This window comes from Procambarus clarkii, chromosome 18 (assembly GCF_040958095.1).
Source record: "Procambarus clarkii isolate CNS0578487 chromosome 18, FALCON_Pclarkii_2.0, whole genome shotgun sequence".
In the NCBI taxonomy this organism is placed as follows: Eukaryota; Metazoa; Arthropoda; class Malacostraca; order Decapoda; family Cambaridae; genus Procambarus; species Procambarus clarkii.
This window is the reverse complement of record NC_091167.1, coordinates 7,014,181-7,021,357: the sequence shown is the minus strand read 5'-3', so window position 1 is coordinate 7,021,357 and position 7,177 is coordinate 7,014,181.

The window sequence follows — 7,177 nt, the reverse complement described above, 5'->3', positions numbered from 1 at the left end:
TGCAACTGAAAACTCACACCCCAGAAGTGACTCGAACCCATACTCCCAGAAGCAACGCAACTGGTATGTACAAGACGCCTTAATCCACTTGACCATCATGACCGGACATAATGAGGTGATAGCCGAGGCTATATGAACCACCCCACCGCCGGCACTCGGATAGTTATCTTGGGCATAGCATTTTACCAAATCACCTCATTCTTTGGGGCACACGTGAGGAACACAAATGCGAACAAGCCTGAATGGTCCCCAGGACATATGCAACTGAAAACTCACACCCCAGAAGTGACTCGAACCCATACTCCCAGAAGCAACGCAACTGGTATGTACAAGACGCCTTAATCCACTTGACCATCACGACCGGACATAATGAGGTGATAGCCGAGGCTATATGAACCACCCCACCATTTGTGTTCCTCACGTGTGCCCCAAAGAATGAGGTGATTTGGTAAAATGCTATGCACAAGATAACTATCCGAGTGCCGGCGGTGGGGTGGTTCATATAGCCTCGGCTATCACCTTATTATGTCCGGTCGTGATGGTCAAGTGGATTAAGGCGTCTTGTACATACCAGTTGCGTTGCTTCTGGGAGTATGGGTTCTAGTCACTTCTGGGGTGTGAGTTTTCAGTTGCATATGTCCTGGGGACCATTCAGGCTTGTTCGCATTTGTGTTCCTCACGTGTGCCCCAAAGAATGAGGTGATTTGGTAAAATGCTATGCCCAAGATAACTATCCGAGTGCCGGCGGTGGGGTGGTTCATATAGCCTCGGCTATCACCTTATTATGTCCGGTCGTGATGGTCAAGTGGATTAAGGCGTCTTGTACATACCAGTTGCGTTGCTTCTGGGAGTATGGGTTCGAGTCACTTCTGGGGTGTGAGTTTTCAGTTGCATATGTCCTGGGGACCATTCAGGCTTGTTCGCATTTGTGTTCCTCACGTGTGCCCCAAAGAATGAGGTGATTTGGTAAAATGCTATGCCCAAGATAACTATCCGAGTGCCGGCGGTGGGGTGGTTCATATAGCCTCGGCTATCACCTCATTATGTCCGGTCGTGATGGTCAAGTGGATTAAGGCGTCTTGTACATACCAGTTGCGTTGCTTCTGGGAGTATGGGTTCGAGTCACTTCTGGGGTGTGAGTTTTCAGTTGCATATGTCCTGGGGACCATTCAGACTTGTTCGCATTTGTGTTCCTCACGTGTGCCCCAAAGAATGAGGTGATTTGGTAAAATGCTATGCCCAAGATAACTATCCGAGTGCCGGCGGTGGGGTGGTTCATATAGCCTCGGCTATCACCTCATTATGTCCGGTCGTGATGGTCAAGTGGATTAAGGCGTCTTGTACATACCAGTTGCGTTGCTTCTGGGAGTATGGGTTCTAGTCACTTCTGGGGTGTGAGTTTTCAGTTGCATATGTCCTGGGGACCATTCAGGCTTGTTCGCATTTGTGTTCCTCACGTGTGCCCCAAAGAATGAGGTGATTTGGTAAAATGCTATGCCCAAGATAACTATCCGAGTGCCAGCGGTGGGGTGGTTCATATAGCCTCGGCTATCACCTCATTATGTCCGGTCGTGATGGTCAAGTGGATTAAGGCGTCTTGTACATACCAGTTGCGTTGCTTCTGGGAGTATGGGTTCGAGTCACTTCTGGGGTGTGAGTTTTCAGTTGCATATGTCCTGGGGACCATTCAGGCTTGTTCGCATTTGTGTTCCTCACGTGTGCCCCAAAGAATGAGGTGATTTGGTAAAATACTATGCCCAAGATAACTATCCGAGTGCCGGCGGTGGGGTGGTTCATATAGCCTCGGCTATCACCTCATTATGTCCGGTCCTGATGGTCAAGTGGATTAAGGCGTCTTGTACATACCAGTTGCGTTGCTTCTGGGAGTATGGGTTCGAGTCACTTCTGGGGTGTGAGTTTTCAGTTGCATATGTCCTGGGGACCATTCAGGCTTGTTCGCATTTGTGTTCCTCACGTGTGCCCCAAAGAATGAGGTGATTTGGTAAAATGCTATGCCCAAGATAACTATCCGAGTGCCGGCGGTGGGGTGGTTCATATAGCCTCGGCTATCACCTCAATATGTCCGGTCGTGATGGTCAAGTGGATTAAGGCGTCTTGTACATACCAGTTGCGTTGCTTCTGGGAGTATGGGTTCGAGTCACTTCTGGGGTGTGAGTTTTCAGTTGCATATGTCCTGGGGACCATTCAGGCTTGTTCGCATTTGTGTTCCTCACGTGTGCCCCAAAGAATGAGGTGATTTGGTAAAATGCTATGCCCAAGATAACTATCCGAGTGCCGGCGGTGGGGTGGTTCATATAGCCTCGGCTATCACCTCATTATGTCCGGTCGTGATGGTCAAGTGGATTAAGGCGTCTTGTACATACCAGTTGCGTTGCTTCTGGGAGTATGGGTTCGAGTCACTTCTGGGGTGTGAGTTTTCAGTTGCATATGTCCTGGGGACCATTCAGGCTTGTTCGCATTTGTGTTCCTCACGTGTGCCCCAAAGAATGAGGTGATTTGGTAAAATGCTATGCCCAAGATAACTATCCGAGTGCCGGCGGTGGGGTGGTTCATATAGCCTCGGCTATCACCTCATTATGTCCGGTCGTGATGGTCAAGTGGATTAAGGCGTCTTGTACATACCAGTTGCGTTGCTTCTGGGAGTATGGGTTCGAGTCACTTCTGGGGTGTGAGTTTTCAGTTGCATATGTCCTGGGGACCATTCAGGCTTGTTCGCATTTGTGTTCCTCACGTGTGCCCCAAAGAATGAGGTGATTTGGTAAAATGCTATGCCCAAGATAACTATCCGAGTGCCGGCGGTGGGGTGGTTCATATAGCCTCGGCTATCACCTCATTATGTCCGGTCGTGATGGTCAAGTGGATTAAGGCGTCTTGTACATACCAGTTGCGTTGCTTCTGGGAGTATGGGTTCGAGTCACTTCTGGGGTGTGAGTTTTCAGTTGCATATGTCCTGGGGACCATTCAGGCTTGTTCGCATTTGTGTTCCTCACGTGTGCCCCAAAGAATGAGGTGATTTGGTAAAATGCTATGCCCAAGATAACTATCCGAGTGCCGGCGGTGGGGTGGTTCATATAGCCTCGGCTATCACCTCATTATGTCCGGTCGTGATGGTCAAGTGGATTAAGGCGTCTTGTACATACCAGTTGCGTTGCTTCTGGGAGTATGGGTTCGAGTCACTTCTGGGGTGTGAGTTTTCAGTTATATATATATATATATATATATATATATATATATATATATATATATATATATATATATATATATATATATAAATATATATATAGATGAGAAAGGATAGATTGTACAGATATATAATTGAGAGAGGATGGATTGGACAGATGTTTGGGTGATAGGGGATGAATTGTACATATATATGTACTCACCTATTTGTGCTTGCAGGGGTTGAGCTGCCTAATGCATTCCATCTGTTAACTACTCTGACACTGAAAAAGTTCTTTCTAACGTCCCTGTGGCTCATTTGGGCACTCAGTTTCCACCTGTGTTGCCTTGTTCGCGTACCACCCGAGTTAAACAGCTTATCTCTATCTACCCTGTCAATTCCTCTGAGAATTTTGTAGGTAGTGATCATGTTGTGGGAAATTTTACCCGCTATATCTATATTATTATCTAAGAAATGTATTATTTCTATATCATATCAAAATCATAACAGAATAATATCAGAATCACTATAGATTCATTATATCTGGATCATACAAGACTGCCACCTATGATCACGTACACCATAGGGCCCTATAGGTGCCTACGTGGCTTTGTGCATGATATCTCAAGGATCCAGAAGCTTCTAGAAGGATTTCCTAATTAAAAAAACTATTGGAACAATTGAATCGATTTCCGGTAGGGGTTAAATCGAATCCTTAATGAGAATCAATAGTACTATCCAGTACTACTTATAATCTTTATATCCTATATCTAATTATATTATAATCACATCTTATCTCAATCATATGTCTAGACAGTAAAAATAATCAATCAATATTCATTGAAAGCTACCCCTCTCAAGGGAGAGGGAGGAGCCATCTCAGGAATGAGGCGACCGATGGGGGCGCCCCAGGGACAACGCGTGTGTTTACAAACAGTGAACATGTGTCACAGTGCTTAGTGAACATTAATTATCTCAGGACACCTTATCGAATTATCTTTATCACCAGTGATTACTCTTTAGAACTGGGGGAGTACCTGGACAATATATCTACAAGGAAAAATTCCTAAATCATATCTAATAAGTGTAGAGTGGAGCACATAAAGTGACATTGTCTCCACCTCCACTGTATCATCACCTATCATTCTACAGCAAATGCAATTAAGGACAATCAAGTAGCAAAGCTACTAGAACATCATACAGCAAAGCTGTGGTATAAAATATCGTGCCTAAACTTGACAAGAGAGTTACACAGTCTGGCACACTTGTCAGACAGGCACACGGCATTCAGAGAAGTATATTGAATGTTATTAGTGTATTAATTAACCAATTGTATGCTTGTATAACTTTAATATATCCAATAAGTCTGTCTGTTGGTTACAGAGGCAACGGCTCATATTTCAGTGAGTATTTATTATTGTTGTAGTGCAGCAGCTGAATATTTTTCCAAGCATAAAGACACCCCGCGAGGTAAACAAAATCTCATGAGTGTCCCTTGTGTGGGAAAAGATTCAATCAGGCTAACTGAACCTCTTCATATAATTTGAATATATATATATTATATGTATATTAGTATATTTTGGAAGCAGTCTTTCCTGTAGACATTTATTATTAAATATGACCGAAAAAGTAAGATTAATAATTCTAACACGAATTTTCTCGATTTTTCGTACATTTTTTTTCACTGTTGGTGGTAATTCAAAAATCAATTCTCCAAAATTCATTTTTATTTCTAGTCTGACGCAACACTTGGGCGCGTTTCGTAAGACTTATTACATTTTCAAAGACTTTAGTTTACACATACACAACTGAATAGAACTTACACATCTTCGATTTGTTTATATCTACATTTGAGTGAGGTGGATGGGGTGAGGTGGTATTAATAGGGTATTAAATTCCTAAACACAAGACAGAACACGAAACAATGGGTATTGAATGGAAGTGATTGTAGAAAGCCTATTGGTCCATATTTCTTGATGCTTCTATATTGGAACGGAGTCTTGAGGTAGGTAGAATATAGTTGTGCATTAATTGGCTGTTGATTGCTGGTGTTGACTTCTTGATGTGTAGTGCCTCGCAGACGTCAAGTCGTTAACAACACTACAAGAGGAGTGTTGTTAACGCCTATGTCGACCGTGCTCTCAGCCACAGCTCAGAATGGAAGCAAGTCGACGAAGAACTCTGTAGGGTAAGGCAGGTCCTAGTCAACAACGGCTTCTCCAATGGTTTCGTCGAGGAAATCATAAGAAGGAAAGTGAAACGCCATGCAACCTCTGAAGAGACAACTATCACAACACCTATACCCCCTATTAGACTATTTTACAGGAACTTCTTTTCCACAGCTCATAAAACGGAGGAAAGGGTCCTGAAAGATATTGTTAATAGAAACGTTATCCCTACAGACAAAAATCAGAGGATACAACTGACGATTTACTATAAAACCAGAAAAACGGCCAGCCTACTCATGAGAAACTCTCCAGACACAAAGCAGAACGCTTTAAAAGAGACCAACGTCGTCTATGCCTTCAAATGCCCTCTTGGGGACTGTAAGCTCCAAAAAAACCAGTATATAGGCAAGACAACAACATCTCTTTCTAGGCGTTTAACAATGCATAAGCAACAGGGCTCCATTAAGGAACATATAATCTCTTCCCACAACCAAACCATCGCCAGAGAAATCCTAGTAAACAACACAGAAATCATCGATAGATACAGCGATAGCAGGCGGCTTGACGTCTGCGAGGCACTACATATTAAGAAGTCGACACCAGCAATCAACAGCCAATTAATGCACAACTATATTCTACCCACATCAAGACTCCGCACCAATATAGAAGCATCAAGAAATATGGGCCAATAGGCCCTTTGCAGTTAGTGAAAATACATCATCTATGTAGCAAAGACTCCGTTTACATATTTTTTAATTTGCTTAGAGAGAGTCTTTCCCCTAAGAGTGTCTTAATTCTTAAACCTGCTACCAATTTCTTTCTCACACTCTTAAGAGCATCAAAACCGTGTGTTTACAGGGCACTCTTTACATCTCGTTTACCACTGGATAAATCACCAAGTTCATTTCTCCCAAAATCAATAGCACTTGGTGTTACAGCCCCTCATGCTAAATGGAATGGCACGTCGTGCTATACCGGCTAGAGTCCCAAAGAAGCCCCCACCAGATCTGAGATAATGTGCCTGGTAGGTTCTAATGTCATCCAACCTTCCCCCTTTCAATGCACGTTCCACACACGATGCTCCCTAAGAGAGGGAAGCAAATATCTCCAGAAATTCATTTTGAGTAGGGGGCTGGATAGATATTCTCATGTTGACCTCTGTCTTTATAATAACCAAGACATGGGGGGATTGGGGGAAACAGCTCTATATATATTACAATACTTAAGGGCGGATATGTAGGATAGCAGTAACCGATCTTTCATCTTCAAAACTAATCACCTGCCAGAACTGATCGGTAATCTTAAGGTTGTTTTTCTTTAAAATGTTGGTATTTAATGCCTTGTATATTAGCAGGTGTGCCCCTCTGGAATATGAATCATGAAAACTGATCGAATCTAAGATTTACAATCTGTCCTCTGTATCTTTCTAGTTCAATTACATCACAATAAATTGAAAAGTAGACGCAACCTCTATAGTTGTGTGTGGGGGGTGGGGAGGGGGTATATAAAGCTATAGTCTTAGAGGATGTTGTAAGGTCATCTGTTTTTGCGCGATTAATGGTGTATTTGCGCTTGTTGTCGAAAACAAGTACATTGGCTATTCTTTGTTTGAATTGTTGATGAAGAGAATATAAAGAACCAGTACCCCCATTGTTAAAAGTTGAAGCAAGTAATATCCTCTCTAAAGATTGATCATAGGAGAGAATTGATTCTATATCTGAAAAGTAGGTGTTAAAATCAGCTTTAAAACTTAGCTTCATATCGGTTGTAATTTGACGACTAAGTTCGGATGTCATAAATTTGATGTTTCGTGATAAGATGTTGGATA